This window comes from Thalia democratica, chromosome 4 (assembly GCF_965202585.1).
Source record: "Thalia democratica chromosome 4, ktThaDemo2.hap1.1, whole genome shotgun sequence".
NCBI classification, from domain to species: Eukaryota; Metazoa; Chordata; class Thaliacea; order Salpida; family Salpidae; genus Thalia; species Thalia democratica.
This window is the reverse complement of record NC_139168.1, coordinates 17,456,173-17,476,009: the sequence shown is the minus strand read 5'-3', so window position 1 is coordinate 17,476,009 and position 19,837 is coordinate 17,456,173.

Here is a 19,837-nt window from a genome sequence, read left to right as displayed (position 1 = left end):
AACTTTATTTTCATGTTATTATTAATTATGCTTAAAAATATTTTTTAGCACTATTTTTTACTACGTATTTGTCGGTTTTTTTAATTTACAGTAATCAAAAACTTATCTAGTCTAGTCTTAATAAGATTGTGAGTTGAAGCAACAAAAATTACTAATCTAAATTAAACTCAAAACATGATAACATAAGTCCAATTTGTACTTTAGATACAGAAAACTGAAATAATTTAAATTAGATATTCAGAGACCTTTTTGTAAACGCAACTTTGAGTAGATAAAGACAATAAAAATAAAAACAGTGTTCTAGTAATTGTGGAAGAGGATTCAGAAAAGCATTGTTTTCATGCGAACAGAGGACGGCAAGCGGTAAAATAATTAAATTAAGTCCAGATAAATGCAGTCAAAAGATGCCGAACGTTAATACTTTTAAGCCATGCAAATCCACCAAGTGTGCAAAATTTGTTCCTGGAAAATGGCAACAAGTATGAATATTTCGTTTTGTTATACTATTTTATGTAGTTTAAAGTAGCTTTTACAACCCTTTGATTTAAGTATAGTTTAGTTAAAGTTACGGCAATACTTTTGTAAATGTAAAATAAAGGAGTTAAATTTTTTTTTCGTAAAACGCATATTTTGCTAAGTACACACAATTGTTTTTCTTTATCTTTTTTCTTGATTTTAAAATACCAATTCATGTTTAATTTAAAAAATCATCAGTTTTATAGTTGCTCAAACTACAAAGTCATAACCTTTTAAATATGTACTTGCTTGAATTATGAAACCATCACCAATTAATACTTGCTCCAAATGTGAAATGGTCACCTTTTAAACACTTACTTTAAGTATAAAATGGTCACCATTCCAACACCTCCTTAAAATATAAAATGATCGCAACGTACTCAAATTATAAGTAAAAATAAAAATTATCACCGGTTGAAAACTTTTATAGACTATAAAATTATATCCAGCGTCAGTGGAATGCTGTATAAATAGTGTATAAAATTTTTTTTACTAAATTTTCTTACAACACCATTTTTTTCTAAAATGAAAATGATCCGCAAGTGTCGCGGAAAGTGCAGACAGAGTGGAACTGGTTGGCAGAAGAGAGACTTCTACTGCATGCAGTTCGATCCGAGCGAGAACAGGTGGAACAAGCGTGACGCGACATCTCAACGCTGCAACGGTGTCACCAGGAGTTTTGACATCAAGAGACGATGCAACCTCCCTCAAGATTGTAGTTCTGGTGAGTAATGAAATATTTAAACAGTTATTTTTAACAAAACAAGTTATCGTTTTAAAATAATTAGCGTATTGTTTATTGACTGAAAATATTTTAATTGTTAGTCCATTTCCTTTTTTTTTTGTGCAAATATTTGAGTTGTACGCTTAAACTTTAACTTACATTGAACTATCTTATAATTTTGCATTAGTAGCATAATTCTTAAATAAAAACATTTAAAAAATTAAACTGGAGTACATAAAGGATTGATGCATTGTTTTTTAAACATTAATTATGGTTTAATTAAAAAAGTTTATTGATTTTTGATACACAAAAAATTTATATAGTTTGTATTCAACGAAATAGAAAATTATTAGAACTTAACTTCTAACTAAAAATAACCAAAAAGAATACTGCTGAAGACTGTTTCTAAACTTATTGAAAACAATCAAATCAATTTACAACATTAATGAAAATTTTAAACAGAAACTTTTAAAAAAGAAAAACCCAGTATCCGACATGATCCAAGTTCTTCTATGGAAAATGGAATTTCTTCAACCAAAACTGACGTTTTTGGTACGTTTATAGAAAAATAAAGTCCTTAAAGTACATAAGTATAATAATTTATAATTTTATTATCAACTATGTATTATACGGGAACGGGTCAAAATTGCACGAAAATATTTTTTGCACCAAGTGCAAATTTTGCACGGAGGGTCATTTTTGCACGACAGTAAAAAAAAAATAAAAAATCAATTAATAAAAAACAAAAAGAAAAAAACGCTACTGACCGAGGGTAAGGGCTAGGGGTAACAGTGATAGTAAAAAATAAATTATGAAAATTATTATTAAAAAAAATAATTAAAAGAAAAAAAAGATTAATAAAAAAAAAGTAAGTTAACGACCAAGGGATTACAATATTTAAAAAAAAGAATTTAAATTAAAAAAAAAATTATAAAAAAATTATATAAAAAAAACAACTTGTGCAAAAATATTTCCGTGCAAAATTGTTTGCTCGTGCAAAAGTGACCCTTCGTGCAAAAGTGTCTTCGTGTAACTTTGTACGTTCGTCCAAATTAGACAGCTAGCCGTATTATACATAGTTATCGATTATACATGGTTTTAACTTGTGTTTGCCTCTGTAAACATAAAGCAATGTAGACTCTAATTTTTTATGGGTTGTAAACAGTCGACTTGTTTTTGACTAAAAATTACTTTAAACTTTTGTAAACATCTTTTTAAAATAACCTTTAAAACAACTGTCAAATTAAATGTATGCCACGTTTAATTTTTATAGCTCTGTATTAAATTACAATCCAAGCTTACTTGTTCATCTAACGATCAATTAAAAGCGCTTTATTAAAAGTACTTCCAAAAGAGCCAAAACTTTTTCAGGCTATAAGGAAGTTACGGGAAAAAAGAAGCAGGAAGTCCCAATACCCCCACCCACCGACGAAAACGGAAACAAGCTGGCGCCAACGATAAAAAAGGCCATAAAAGACGTTGAAACACGTGACAAGGTGGTGGCTGCCCACGTGGGCGGCAACCTGGTGCTGGTGGAATCTGATCAGGTGACCATTTTGTGCGAGGTGGTGGACGGGAGGTTGCCAGTTGAAATTACATGGCACAAGGACGGAGAGAATATTGAATACAACGACCGGTTGGCTGGAGTTTTTATTTGTAGAAACTTGTTTTTAGAAGTTTCAGTTTGTTAAAATTATGATGGTTTTTATCCAATTTTCTCACCGAAAAATTCTTCAACGAAAGTTGCATTTAGTTTTGAGTTGATGTGATTGTGATTGTGATTTATAAAGTTAAACAACGAAATATTGCAGCTAAAAAACAATACGTAGTATACAATAGTATATTTTTGGCAATTTTTGTATTTTACAAACAAATCATTACTAGCCAAACTTTGTAGTCAAACTGAACGAAAACAAATTTGATGGTTATTGTTAAACTTCCAACCAGTTAAAACAATATCAAAGACAACTTGGTTTTAAATTCAAAACAAGACTATTTTTTTTTATTAAGACGAGCGACAAAAGTGATTATAAATGCTATGAGGTGACTTTTTTAGTTTTAAATTTCTTAAAAAAACATTTCAGCCAAATGTTTCACTTAAACTGTACGAAAACAAAGCTTATACGATATTGTATTACTGTGTTCAAAAATATTTATATAGTATTAATAATAATATAGTATCAATTTTTTTTGAATATATATTGTAGAATGATAAAACTGAGCGACGGATCGCTGAGAATCTTCGACTTAAAATATTCGGATTCGGGGAGTTACCAGTGCAGGGCCGAGAACCTATGGGGAGCCGATCAAAGCACCACCCACGTGATCAGAGCGTCCGAACCGCAAATCCAATCAGCGTCCGAGGACGTGGACGATACGGAGTCCATGGATTTGGAAGTGGCGGTCGGGTTGCATGTCAGGGCGCGGCTGGGCGCCAGAGTTGTCATAAAGTGCCCCGCTGAAGGTTGGTTGAAGAAATATATAACATTTGTAGAACTTTGAAATATTACAATGTTTTGTTTAGTTTAGGTAACCATATAAGTATCTATATTAATAGCATAATATAAAAAGACAATATTTTAAGAATGCTTAAAAGTTGTTGAAAAGCTATTAATACTTTTGAACAATTAATTGAAATTTATAATTACTAGCAAAAAATATTAGAGTAAATACTAATTTTAGAAGAAAAAGCTGCATTAGCTGTGGTGTAGTTCAAATAGTAAATTTAGTTAAAATAAAATTTATTTGTAAGGAAGTAATATATTTAAAGTATTAAAGTTACAAAGTAATTACTAAACTAAACTAATTAAACAAACTTAATATAAAAAATACTTACACACTTTTTAAGGTTTACCTGAACCTTTTGTTGAATGGAGCCACAACACGGGCGGGTTACCTAGCAACGCGCAAATTCTCGTTGACAACTCCCTCGAGATAAACCCCACCACGTTGGGTGACACCGGTCACTACAGCTGCATAGCAACCAACCCTTTCGGCAGTTCTTACCAGGCAACCATGCTTGAAATTATCAGTTAGTTTTATTTGAATCCTTTATAAAAGTATATATACAAACTATTTGAACATATTTTATCAGTTACTTTATAACTATCTATATTTTTTATAAAAATATTCTTGCTATGGGCTTCGTAATTACTAGTTTAGAAAACAAATATGTTATATTGCAAAGAAACTGCCTATTTTAAGAAAATTGTAAACGATTATTAATATAGAAAATAATAATTAAAAAAGAAATTCAATACTTAATGTTGATAAAATTGATACTATACCAAGTAAAATTAAAAATTTTACAAAAGTTCTATACAAACAACTAAAGAATAAGAAAATGTAATTTAATAATAAGAAATCATTTCAAATATTCTTTTTTTTGAAAATTTTCTATGTAAAATTATTAAGTTCAAATACTGCTCTAGAACCTGTAATTAAATTCGTTTAAATCATTTATTTTATATAATTCAAAATGGTACTATTAATTTCCAGAACTTTTCTATGATTAATGTGACTTTGTTTTCTTAGAACATATATAAAACTTTCAAATAGCTTAAATCAATTTACAAAGTCTTCTTTAATTTTAGACCCAACTTATGTTTCAAAAAAGCCACTGTCACTTGGTAGAGGTCTTCCGAGCCCATTTCTCGCTTCTGATGAAAGTCCAACATATGAAGTAAATGGAAACTCTACTGTATTTTTAGGTGAGCTGTTGTTGAATTATATCAGTAAAGCTATCATTTATAGTAATTTTATTGGTAGTAATGATACACCGTGCTTAAATTTATGTTTTAGTTGCACTTAGTAACTAATATTTCAAATAACTTAAATACAATAAAATTTGTGATTTGAAATCTAAATTGTAAATTGTTGTGCAAAAATCTAAATTAAATTATTTTGTGGTAAATATTTTTAGTTTATTATAGTACTAAACAACTGTTATAAACTTACAATTAGATTTATATGAAATAAAACTTAATAAAATTAAATGCTGTACAACTTTGGTTATGTTTCATTGAATAAAAAAATTTACTTCAATGTCGTCCAAAATCTAAATGTATTTACTTATTGTGGTAGCTCTAAAAGTTTGCTAAAAAACAATCGATTTCATTAGTTTTCTGTTAAATATAAACTTAACTTGATTTAGTCAAGTACTTGGTACTTTTTAACAATCAATTTAGTAAGTTTAACGTACAATTATATACAATTGAATTTCTTAATTTAATTTTAAAAGTATCAAGTTAGTAAGAATTTAACAAAATATTCAATAACTATTGTATAAATTATCTTTTAAAACCTTTTTAGTTTAAATCCAAATTATTTGTTTTTAAAATAATTATTTGATATAAGTCTGCTAAATCTAAAGTTTTAAATATTCAAGACCTTAAACAAACATCAGGTTGCCCATTGGCTGGTTTCCCTGAACCGAAAATCACTTGGGAGTTTGAAGAAAATCCCCTAAATGAGAACTTATTAGAAGACGCATCAAATGTTGAGCAGATTGGAAGGATTTTGAAGATAAATAGTTTCAGCAAAAAATTTGAAGGAACATACAAATGTATGGGTGAAAACGACGGTGGTAAAAAAGAAATAAGCCTTCATCTTCAAATGGACGGTTAATTTTTTTGATTTTTGTATTTTAGTACAGCAAGTTTTTTATTTAAGATATTCACAAAAATATTTCAAAGAATTAGCTAGTATCTGCGTTATAGCATATACGCACAAACACTAACTAAATGATAATATAATTTAGAAATATATTTGACAATCATAAACTTCAAGATTCAAGTTTTTGTAATATTTTTCTTCAAAAATAATTACTTTTTTGAAATTTATAAATTTTTAAACATCAATTCTGAATCACATAGTATTTATTTAAAAAGCTAAAAAAATAGTAATTCTATTTCTTTAATAGTCATGGATATATGAGAAACTAATGAAATTATAAAATTTTGCAGAATAAATTGCATCTATTCTAGGAGGAAGGTTTACCAAATGCTACTAACCTGTTTCCTGTAACAGAATTCTATGCAAACTTTAATTATATAAAATATCTGAAAGCATCATTTTTATTTGCAATATAAGTTAACAAGTTTTAGAACTCTATTTTATTAAAAACTTGGAATCCATTTTACTTACTTTTTATTTTTCGTTTTAAAATAAAATAATTCTTTCCTTAATTTTCGTTTGTCTGTTTATTAAAATAACTTTATGTAGTAGTGCTTTATCTATTTAAATTAGACTAAAACATTTTTATATTCGAACTAAAGCGAATTTAGTCTTCCTGCGATTAAAAAACATCTCAGTGTGAAGAAAATAGAAAAATAATTACGATAAAAAACTAATATTTACTTTTAGGAAAGAGTTTTAAAAAAATTTTGTGAACAAGTATGTTAATTTAAAAAAAATATAATTAAATCTTACACCAAATAGATACAGAATTTTTTTTATAAACTATAAGTACATTGGGTTTGTTATAAATACTAAATTATCTCTGTAAGCATTTAAGTAAGCTATATATTTATATTTTAAGTAAAGGCCCGCTACCCGCTGACACAGTTGCCAGAATTTTATAGCTATTTTTGCCCTTATATAATTTTTAATGAAAACTTGACATACAAAATATTTTAACCGTTTGGTATCTCCCAAGAGCTAAGTTTGACTTACTTTGAATATCAATGAATGCTTAGCTTACTATTAAAAAGTTATAGTATAGTGCTTTTCTCACAAATTTAAAGTTTATGACTGTAAACTTTTTCATTACTAAATACTTCAACTAAAGCCTTTACATCAGAGCAGAGCAAATTCCTATACTGTTTTTTAGGTGATTGAAAAGCTACTTTCAAAAATTATAATTTTTTGTATATAAAACTAATAATTATTTCTAAATGGAGAATTTTGTGAGTTCGCACATTCGGTTAAATGTGCAAGTTATGAGTTTGCACTGCTGCTTAAGTTTGCATTTTAAGAAATTGTGTTAATAGTATTTTTTTCTTTTTTTTGCTAAGTAAATTAAACTTGAAAACTTTTTTTTTAATGTAGTTATTTTTAATCCATTAACTTCTATTTGATATACTTGAACGAAATATATTAAAAAATATTATGATACAATGCAAAAATTACATTAACATTAAATGGTCTAATCAACAAAAACCATTCGCTAGTTTGTAGTTTTAGCGATATTTTAAAACTAATTTTATATAAGTAATCAATACTTATGCTTTTAAAAACAAAAATTTCCCTAAATACTTTTGTTTCTTTATTAAAAACTTACCTTATTTGTAAAAAATACTGCATTCAATGTTTACATTTTTATCAATACCTAAACTATTTTATACTACTTTTAACATTTATAAGCTCTCAGTAAAAAAAAAAGGCTTTTTCATAGTTAACATTTTTATAACATGTGAAAGTCATGTAAAAGTTTTAAATGGTTAACTTTAAAAAAAAAATGTAAATTAACCCTATAGACAGTAAAATATATTTAACAACAACAGTATAGAAGAATTTTTATTTAAATTTAAGCTGGTCTTATAATATTTTTTGTTCATCGTAACAATGAAAAATATAAGGATTAAAGCTATTGAAAAAAGATACTTTTATTAGTACTTGTTAAAACTGAATCATAGAAAATAGAATTTCCGATTAACGGTTATTTTTTATTGATTATTTTTTAGATTCGAAAAAAAATTCAAGTGGTATAAGTTAATCTACAAAAAACTAATAACAACTAAAACTTTTTTTACAAATAAAAATCAAAGAAAAAGTAAATGTCAATATATAAACTGAAAAAGTTAAGAAACGGTTTATTATTTGTAACTTAGCAAAACTAAAAGTGTGAATACAACCTAAAAACAGTAAAATCTATTAAACAATGAAAGATACATAAAAGCTTTATTTTTAATTTGAAGCTGGTCTTATAATCCTTTACGTTCATCATAAAAATGAGAAAACATATGGATTAAAGCTATTTAAAAAATTACTTACATTGGTATTTATTAAAATTATTAAAAAAAAATATATGTTATTTACATTCTTGTTCTAATAGTTTTATGTCATTAACTAAGTGAAAATGAAAAAAGATCAAACAACATCAGTTAATATACTTTGAAATGTAAACAAGTTGATTAAGAATAGTATCTACACTGGTATTCATAACAGTTAAATCTAATCAAAATGTAGAGCTTAAAATTACAGTTTTAAAAATTCAATTAAAAACTTTCAGTGTGTAATAAAAAAACTAACTTTTATTCATACTTTTAAAAATAAATAAAATCGATGGGAAGATAAAACTTAAAATACTTTGTACACTCATATAAAATTGAATATCAAAAACTACAACATTAATTGAAAGATTACACACTTAACCTCCAATGTACAAGGTAAAAAGTGTAATTAGTTTAAAGAATTCATATATTACCAATGATGTAACAAAAAGAACAGAGATTAAAAATAAAAAAAAATAATATTGAATGTTTTAAAATATTACATGAGCTTACTTATATACAATAATTAACAATAAGGTATGTTCCTTTAATCTAATTAATTTAAAATTTACTACACAACATTTTTGATCATATAGTATATATGAATTCTGTCTTAAAAGTTTTTTTTTTTGTGAGATTGAAAATTAAACTACATGTTTCAAATAACTTAATACAATACAACTTTCAAATAAGCTTTAAAATCTAAGCTTTAAAAAGCATTTTATATTGCAAGCTTGAGTAATTTTGTTTGTTCTACATAAATATGAAAATCAATTAAAACAAAGCATTTTGAAATCAATTTTTAAACATAAACTTAGTTAAATTCAGTTTAATAAAAATAAGTATAAAAAAACACTAAATAATAACCTTTTTGTCGATATTAAAGTTGACTTAAAAAGTAAAGAAACTTTTAATGCAATCAAAAACTAAATTGCTTTAAACAGTTACTTCTTTTTAGAGTCACCTACTTCTTTAAAAAAGCTTAGAGTAGCATCAAAGTTAAAAGAAAATTCACACAAGAAGGAAACTTCTTTTGAAAATTTCACCTTTCCAACATAAAACTCGTTAAAATGTTATATGTTTGATTTGTTATTAACATGTAGAAAACAAAAAGAGCAAAAATATATTTTTTTGTTCAATTTAAAGTAGATTAACACACTCTTATACTTTAATACAACAAAAAATAGAATTAAACAGGAGATTTTAAGCACATTTTAAGTTAAAAATCAATACTTTATCTAATTGTTAAGATTTTTACACAAATCAGTGATTGATAAAACTATAATTCTAATAAAATGATAAAACAATAGAGGAACATGTTCTTTGTTTAAAAATAAATTAAGTTTAACTTTTTAGAAAAAAAATGTGAGTGATAAAACTACAAATATGTACTAAACAAATTAATAAAAAACATCTCTAAAAAGTTTTCATTTCCTAAAAACTCAGATGAAATAAAACATTAAGAACAAACTATTTCAATATATCAAGTATACCTAGCTCTGAAGTTTGTGATTTTACATTTAAATCAAAATAAAGATTGCTAAACCTCTAGGAAACACAACAACTTGTTCACAATAATATATACTATTATCTTTAATTACAAGACATGTATAAAGGTAATTTAACTTTTTTTACAGAGTTTAAAATTTAAAAATGCTTTTAACATTGAAACATATTCTAAAAAACAAGTTTCAAACCTTTTGAATTATATTATTTGGTAGTTGAAGCATCTAATGTGGGTCTGCTGTTTTTTGAATTGAACTTTTTAATTTCGGACAGAGAAGCTAATTTTAGGTTTCTATCCAACCACTTTCATTGGTAGTATTTTTCATATCAACCTACAGAATATAAAAAGTAATTATGCTCCCTTTAATATATATACTTGTTATAAAAAGTGCATGAACAAGGGCATTCAAGCAGACAAACTAAAGTCAAAAATAAAAGTCAAGCTATATACAATTTATTCATATAATTTTTGAATTTGTGATTAAAGAGATTTTTATAATAATGTTTAAATGTTCGAGATGATCAACAGAACTAGAATTGACTATTTTCTAAAATTTTTCATAAGAAAATCGTTACAATTTATATGTATAATTTTTGTAGCTTGTTTTACTTAATTTGCTTTAAACAACTTTTACTGCTTTTTAATTTACGGTAAATTTACAATTTATAATAACAAGCTTTTTTGTAAAAACAACTGTTACTTGGTTAAACCCATTCATATTACATAAGACTCTAAAAATAATTTTCAAAATGATTACAAATAAATAAAAATTATATATAATATTATACAAATTTAGAAATTAAAAACTGAAAAATTAAATAAGAAATTAAAACCTTTCTACTAAATAAACTAGAAGAACTTAAATAAAATCTAAAAAACATAACTCATTACAAGCAGAACCAATATTACATAATGTTAATAAATTTGGTATGTAAAAAATAGTTACAACTTTTGGATGCTTACCAAAATAGCTGATTTCGCTAGCCTTAACAGTAGTCTTGTCAACAAAAAAGGGAATTATAAGTCATCTCCAGTTTTCTTTTTGAGTAATCCTTGCACATGGGCCAAAGGTCATGTTTTATTACAGCTGTGCACTCGGTACGCCTCAAACGAGCAACTCGTACTTTATCATCAAACATTTAAGCAAGCAGCTGTTTATGCCCAGTATTGCCTCAAGCATCTTAGCTTGAGTTGTAACATTTGTGACAGCTATTGTGAATGTTTTTAAGCCTTCACTACAAATAATTGATTGTAACTTAATAGTAATTATAATTTTAGAAATCTACTCAAATTCTCTTTATTAAAATTTAAAAAAGTCATACTACAATAACTTTTGTGAAAAAGTCTTAGAGGCCAAAAAAAAAAATCGGTAAGTTTAAAAAATGACCTTTGCTCTTTTTCCAAGTATACTTATAATTTAGTTAATTTAAATTTAACTTACTTTTTTGAATTTAGTTTTTATATTCTAAGTTTAATTAATTTTATGTTTACAAATTAAGCAACAATTACAACACTGTTACATAATTAAGTTACAAAAATATTTTTAGAGTACTTCAAAGTTTCTGTAGGATGAGGTTTGATTTTCATTTAATAAACTTTTAATAATTAAAAATTCATTTATGTCGAATGAACACTCATAGTTAATAACACCATATTACAGAAGGCGCATTCAACTAACACTAACGCAGTTTTAAAAATGTACAAAAAATAACTTTACATAAAAGTTATATTTTTATGAAATGTTTTTGGCTCAAATTAATTAAAACTACCATTTGTTAAATGCTGGCTACTTATAGCATGGTGCATTAGAGTAAAACTTTTAGTATTTTGGTAATATTTAAAACCCATAAATTATTTTGTAAAAATAAATAAATTACAAATATAATCTGTCCATACTATTTATAGGTTTTGTTTATGTCTCTACAGTTTATTGTTATGTTTATTATATTCTATAACTTTTACTTAGAAAAATAAGTGTACAAACTAAAAAGCATCTAGAAATTTATCAAACTATACAAATATCTGCTGAAAAATATGCATGCAGTTATAAAATTTAAAACAAAACTTTCATGCTCATGCATTTCTCTTTTATCAACATTCATTTCATATAAACCTGCTTGCTTTTGATGTAACAATCAAATTAAAAAAAAAATTAAGAATTTAAACAAATTGTAACATTTCATAGCATAACATTTGTTTCAAATCAACCTGCTTGCTTTTGATGTATCAATTATTTTTTCTTAAAAAAAATTTAGTTTTTTTTTTTTTAAGAATTTAAACAAGTAGAACAACAAAAACAACATGCAATCCATAAACAACTTTAACAGGGAAGCTGAATATTGACATATTTGATATCCGTTCTGAGTATATTAAGGCAGCTTCTTTATCTTTAGTACTAGAATATTATAAAGTATAAGTAGTTAAAGTGTAAATTTATATATACATGTAATGTAACTAGTTAATTATTTAGTTCTTGTTCTTGATCGTAGTTAATTATAATAACTACAGAATTAGAAAAGATTATTTGAAAAAAAATATGTACATCAGCTACATATTAAAAAAAAAAGAATCACAAAAAATTAACCTGTTCAAAATAAATTTCTTCAAGGTTAGACATCTCTGCAGCAATTTCATAAACATTTTCACTGGATTGTGGTGGTTGATCATAAATAGAAGAAGTTCCAATTTTGTTAAGATCATCTTCATTCATTATAAAGTTGTGGCAGCATGTACCTTTATATCTTACTACACTTCTGTAGTAACATTTACAATTTTAATTAATAACAACTTTGTATAACAATTTTTGATCAAGAAACTTACTTAATCATTAAAATTGAGTTTAGCAACTCAATATCCATGCGATTTTGTAAACGATTTTTTGCAACTCCCATTTGGCTGAACAATCTTTCAATTGCAGCATTTGAATGTGGTAATGTAAAGAGCTTTAGGGCAAATTTAGCAAGGTGTTTGTAAGAGCTTGTTTCTCTTTCAAGCTCTTTCAGCCAAAATTTAACTCCACTTATTTCATCTAGTAGTATTTAATACTTTCTTAAACTACTAGTACATAGTAAATAAAATGTAGTTTCATTATATTTTTATAGGAATAAAACATAATGAGTATCTAGTTAAATTAACAATTCTATTTATAGTATTTAACTAAGTTTATTAACAGTGATGCTCTAGAAAATAAATAAACATGATAAGTGACAACCTGTTGCTTCATGAAATTCAGCAGACAAGAAGGACCATTCATTTTCAATGATGTCACGCTCTTGTTGTGAAGTCATATTCCTGACTATTTCATTGTTTAACAATGGACTAATATCAGGCCGAGGAAGCTTAAATACCTATTTTTTACAGTTTAGATCAATATAATTTACAGCTTAATTGTATTAAAAAGTAAAAAATGCTCACTTTATTTAGTATTGAGATACTTTTAATTAAGTCCAAACACTTAGGAATACGAGCTTTAAGTTCTTTGACGAGGCTCATAACATACAACTTGCAAGTAGATCTGATCTATTGATATTCAAATACTTAAGAAACAATATTTTTGTTAAAACTTGCTTGTAAAACAATATGCACACTAAACTAAAAATAGGTTTAAAAACTTGGGAATCTAGAGCTAACCTTAAATGCAATTAGCTGTTAATGTTGAAAAACAATAAAATACTTCATTTTAGAAAACAACAAATGCAAACTACTCTATTCTGCTGGACTACACCTAATTTTGTTATTTCTCGCTCTGCAGGTTGTCTTAGACTTATAGTTGGCCTTTCAAGTCCTAGTTAAGTATTAAAAACTAAGTTTGTTTAAGTCAACAACAATACTTTTAAGGTGGAGTAAAGAAGATTTTTTTTAAAAGAACTACTTTTAATTAACCTTGTATAAAATTAGCAAAAATGGAGCTATGTCTTGGTTTATAATATAAATCTTATAACTATAATAATATTCAAACAAAAGTTCATTGATGAAAACATTTTTAACTGTACTCTATGACTACAAAACTTATCTATTTGTTTTACCTGATGCAGGATCAACATAAATAAACTCAAGGTCCCTTATGCATGTCTCAAGCTGGCTATAAAGGCTCAAAGGAACTATCTCTTCTGATTGAAGAACTTTATTACATTTATTGACCTTCAAAATACACATATTGAAATAAACTCTGCATTATATTTATTGTTTTTAAATATTCACTTACTTTTTGTAGAATAAGCAGCAGAAAAGAAATGTAGATAAACACCTCTGTATTATTTAGTAAGCTGGCTATTCTATTTGCTTGGGAGCATCTTTCTGTCTCACAAAACTGTTTAAAACTTTTAGTTAATTACATTTTTAATTTAAAAAAAAACTTGAATGTTTGAAAGCCTTGTTAAATTTATAAACCTCTTCAAAAAACAACTTAAGGTCACTCCAGTACTTAATTAATCTTTGGCTAGCCTCATAAATACTGAGCCAGCGAGTTGACCCAGGAGATATGAGACGTTTGGGAATTCCTCCATGTATCCTTTGGTAATTTTTTTCATATAAAACCCGCCTGTGTGGTGAGCTGGAAAACCAGTTGTATATACTGGATACCAGATCATGAACCTATTATTAAATTAAAGTATTTATATGTTTGCTTTAAAATGCATTTATGTTTAAAATTTAACAAAAAAATATATAACACAATTTTCTAAAGTGTTTAAAATATATTTAGTTGTGAAAAATAAAGCAGCTTAAGTTTTACATTTTATAATAATAAAACAACACCTCTAAGGGCAAAAAGTTCAGGGCTGACTTTTCACACGCGTTTTGTATCCCATGGTTGCAGCAATTTATTTGAACCAGGTGTTTGTATTTAGATTTCAAAATTGCATGCAGCCCATTTTGTGTTCCAACCATGGAGGCTGCTCTGTCTGAACCTGATATTAATATAAATGAAGCAAACAGGAACCATGGTTTTATAAAACACTGAATTTAGTTAATAATAACTATAATATCTATTGTTTGATAACGTGTTTTTTCATTAATTTAGTAATATCACAAGGTTACAACTATATTTAGATAAGAAGCTTAACATATTACTCTTAGAGATTTAGATTAAGTTTTATTACTATTTAAAAAATTTATAAACAGACAAAGATGTAGTAAGATTAATTTATATTCAAACAGTCACACTTACATATGCCAATAAGATTTTCTAGTCTTAGACTATTAGTTTTTAGAACGTCTTCAACAGCTTGGGCCATTGCCCGCCCTGTTCCATTTTCTAGATCTTTTAAACATAAAAATGTGGATTTTAGACTTTTTTCTTTTAAGCTGATGTATCTGATAGCAATACCTAAATTATTTTAATCATTAATTTTTTACTTTTGACTAAAGACTTTTTAAACCAGGAATTTTCAAAATAGGCAAAATTGACCCGTGGAGCAAGCATTAACCCTTGGAGTAGGAGGTAAATAATTTGAAAAGGGGTGACTGTTTTAAATTTTTTGTTAAGTTGGGAATTATAAAACAGAGTTTAGAAACTCGGATTCAAATCAATAACTATATAGATAATTTTATATTTTTTAAAGCTAACCAAAGTAGCTGTTGCGACCGGCCTTATCTGTAGCTTCATCAACAAAAATTGAAAAAGGCCTACAGCCAATATCTTCTAACAGTTGTTTTTTGCACATTGGCATGAGAACGCTCTTTACAACCGCAGTGCATTTTGTTCTTGCAAGATGTGCAGACTGAACGTCCTCATGCCTTAAACAACTTTTTAAGCACTTTACCAGGCATGTGCTAGTTGCCATGTTTCCATGTATAGCAAGATGCATGGCAATTCTAGCTTCTATTACAGATGTTTGCGAACACTGTGTAACTGATGTTGAAGAAGTAGAAGGAACCTGTTATAGATGTATTAAGATTTCTTTAAGCAGAAACTTGAAGTACATAAAGACTTTTTTTAATTTGGTCAATTTTTTTTTCCTTGCAACACAGAAATTTAAAGTATACAGTTTTTGTATTTAAAAAACAGCAAACGTCAATTTTTGTGATTTAAGAACTGGGCTTTTTAACGCCTTAATGAAAAAGATATATTGTTAATTTAATAAAAAATATTGTAACAACTTGTTAAAAACTTTCACTTTAAATTTTATATTAGACTTTTAACAAAAAAAAACTTTTTTTTATAAGTGATAGACATTAATTAATGAATAATTTTTTTCAAGAAGTGTTCCTGATATTTAAATATTTAATTATTTTTTCAGTGGTATACAAAGTGGAACAATAATTATATAACAATTAGATACATCATCTAATCAACTAACATTTGCTAAGTGCTTGGCAGATTTTGCATGAGTTTTTAAGCAATGTGATTTTGCTCTAAGGCGTTTCATGCAAAACTTACATTTTGCATAATAAATGCTTGTGGGATCCGGTAAAATCCAACCTAGGATGAAAAATAAGTAGAATATGTATATAAAATTTAAATAGAGTCAATAATTAAAATTACTTTTAAACTCTGGATTACTTTTCCATTTATTGGAAAATTTTTGCTTTTTAATCCAGCTAGGATCACTTATTTGTACAGTTATCATTTTACAACTAAAATGAGCTAAAAAAAATAACACTGTAGTTAGTACCAAAATCTTTAAATTTATATTTAATTTAATCATGATTATTATAGGTTTTAAAGTATTAAATATTTAATTCTACAAATGGGTGGGTCACTAGTTTTTGAGAAATTTCTTTCAGATATTGAAAGTACACAGTCTATTTTTAAACTAAAGTTAAGGTTAAAAACTGTGTTAAGTAGTATAACATCATTAAAAATATACTGTTAAGCTACTTCAAATGTGTTAAAAAAAAAATATGAGAGATTCTTCATGTCAAACCAAAATTTTACTACTTAATATGTAAAAATTGTTAACAATAACAGGTTTTCTAGTAATTTGTTTTGAATATTCAAGGTTTTTCCAGGACTCTAGATTTTTTTACCACTCTGTCAAAAGTTTATCTTTATGTTTTACATAATTTCTATAATAACTCATTAGTTCGGTATGTTGTACATTCCATACCACTTGTTAAAATATTTATATTAAACAGGGTAGCCAGTGATTTAAAAAAAATTTCTTCCTGGTTATCTGATTTTGTTCTACATTTTAGTTTTCAAGTACAAGTTTAGTTGTTTTTTTAAGTATAAAATTAAACTAAAGGTAAAAAAATAATGAAAAGATACTATACAGCTACTTGATATAAATGGGTTTTTTATTAAACAAAAATATGAAAAATATTTAAACATATTATCAGTATATAATAGTTCATTTTATAAAGAAATTGTTTAAATTTTTAGTTTAAAATTCAAGGAAAATGGGGAACTAAATAAGTTTTCTTTTAAAAATTTTTGAGAAAATATTATAAAGTATGTTGTACCTTTATAATCAAATTGAAAAGTATTTTAAAAAACAGTGTAAAATTAAGTGCAGGAGCACAAATATAGAAAATCAATATAGTATGACAAAGTGTTAGTAGCCTTCTAAAACAGATCAAACTTATTTTTAGTCTGGAACTATTTAAAAAATCACCTAGTAAATTGTATATATAAAAATATAACAACTAGTCCAACACTATGCAAAATAATTAAATCTATTGTTTCAATCAATATTTTCCAATCACCATATAAAACAACAAACCGAAAAAAACAGTTGCAAATGTTTCAAAATGACATTTAAAAATTAAAAAGTGATTTTTGTAATTTTTTGAAAATAATTTAAGGGCATAGAGCATATAATCATAAAACACTTTATTTCACAATTTGATATTATTTTATATCTTTTTACTAAGCTACAAAATGCTTTTTACAGCTTTTAAAAATTCAAAATAATTTTTGAGATATAGCCAGTCAAAGTAAGAGGTAAAAATAGGTTCCTTACAGGAGTTGCAGACTAAAACTGCAAAAATAGGCTATTTCACTAAAAATTTATCATCTCCTACGTTTTTTGAGATTAGTTATTTTAAAAATCTGGGCCAGCGAGAACCATGTATACACTAAACACATTTAATTTTGATTATAAAAACTAAAATGTGCAATATTGTATCTACAGCTAGAATTTAAAAATTAAATTTACCACTTCTGTATCAAAACAGATACTTCTTTTTTTTTAATAAAAATATCCTTTAAAGACTATCCTTTTAAAACAGTTAATATTTTATAATCTTAAACTAATATATCTACCAAAAATTCAACTTCACAAACTTCATACAAATTTTGTCTTAAATATAAGTCCATTAGCAACCAGAGAAAAAGCACATTTTCAATTTATAAATTAAAATTTATTAAAAAAAGAAAACATGTGAAGCTCAAAACTAAGGTCCATGGATTGGTGTGCAGAAGGACCTTTCAGTCATGGGCTGGGCACCATTTGCTTGTGACTAATACTTTGAGCTAAATTGTAAAAAATTAACAAAAAACTTAACAACTATTTATACATACAATAAAAACAATGGTAAGCACTTTTTTTTAACCCATTACTGCCAATATTGACCATGGAAACTATAGCCTACCATGGGCTCCACCCACACTGTCTCCTACCCTAGATTTTGATTTTTACATCATTTAAATTTTACTTTTCCCTTTCTACAAGAGCAACCAAAAATATGCAATAAATAACTCAAAAATAAATAAAAGGAAAGAATTGGTAAATTCACTACAATAAAATATTTAGTATAATCATAATACTTAAGAGCACTATGTATTTTAAATATTGTCTAGAAAAGTTTTGTATATGTATGTAGGTAAAAATTTTAAATATTTACTTAACTGTTTTATTGATTTGTAAACTTGTTTTATTTAATGAAACAATTAACATGTCCAACCATCATAAAGTTTGTTTTAATTTAAGTAAATTAATTGAAAAACGTAAAAAATGTCTAAGTGCAAAAAAGAGTTAAAAAATTTACTTTTTCACATTGCTTATGTTTACTTATAGACCAATATTCAAGAAATTTTAGTTTGAAGTTTATAAAGTTAATTTTTAAGATATAACATGTATAAAATGAAATGATAAAATACTTTCTATCAAAAGGAATAGATATTTTTTAAATAATATACTATGAATTGAGCTGTTTGATTTTTTTCTATATGGTGAATAACCATCAGCCTCAAACTCTACTCCTTATTTTATTCGAACAATTATTATAACTATCTTAAACTAACAAACAAGATTATTATTAACTTAACCTTTTTTATGACAGTTTTTAATTAGGCTTCTAAAAATTTTTTTAAGGAAAGAACTTTTTGTTATAATTTTACTTTTATCATTCAACAAGAGTTTGTAAACAAAATTTAAAGCTAAAATTTAAGTTAATTTAAAACTATTTTTGACAAAAAATTTCATTATCATACATTAATTTAATTTAACTAATTATTTATGCTGTTTTACTCTTTTGAAAGGTTACTTTAGAGCAAAAGCTATTACTAGATGAGCTAAATGTTAGAGTCATCAGAAACTAAATTTATTTTTAAAAAAGGGGGTTTTATTTATTCAAAAGGCAATTTTTTTATTAAAACGGCAATATTTTTTTTCCATAAGCTTATAGTGTAAAATCACTTATCGCAATTATTTAAGGGCTAAAAGCTAATTTATTACCACCTTCCAAAAAAGCAATTTTTTTACTAAGATTTATAGCTTTATAGCTACTTATGGTAACTGTGCCCGCTGAGATCGGCTATGCGTAATTGTACATATAGAATAAATGATAATAAAAGTTTAAATCACAGTGATGCAATAAATAAAACAAACAGATTATAAAAAAATACATAAAATTGATAACATTCATTCTGCTTCTCATTTCTTTATCCGAGTTTTTAATTTACTATACAAATATAGTAAGTTAATTTATAACGAAAGAACTTATTCAGAAAAAATTAAAATATTAAAGCAAAACGTCATAACTTATTGTGATGCTTTAAATCATAAAAGTTGAATAAAATAACGCATTAAAATAGTTGGCTAGAAATAAGTATAAAAATAAAAGTATGTATTGTGAACATTAAATATTTTGAAACAAGTAAGACATAGTAATCGATCCACAGGGGAGACTAAAAACTAATTATTTATTACTTTA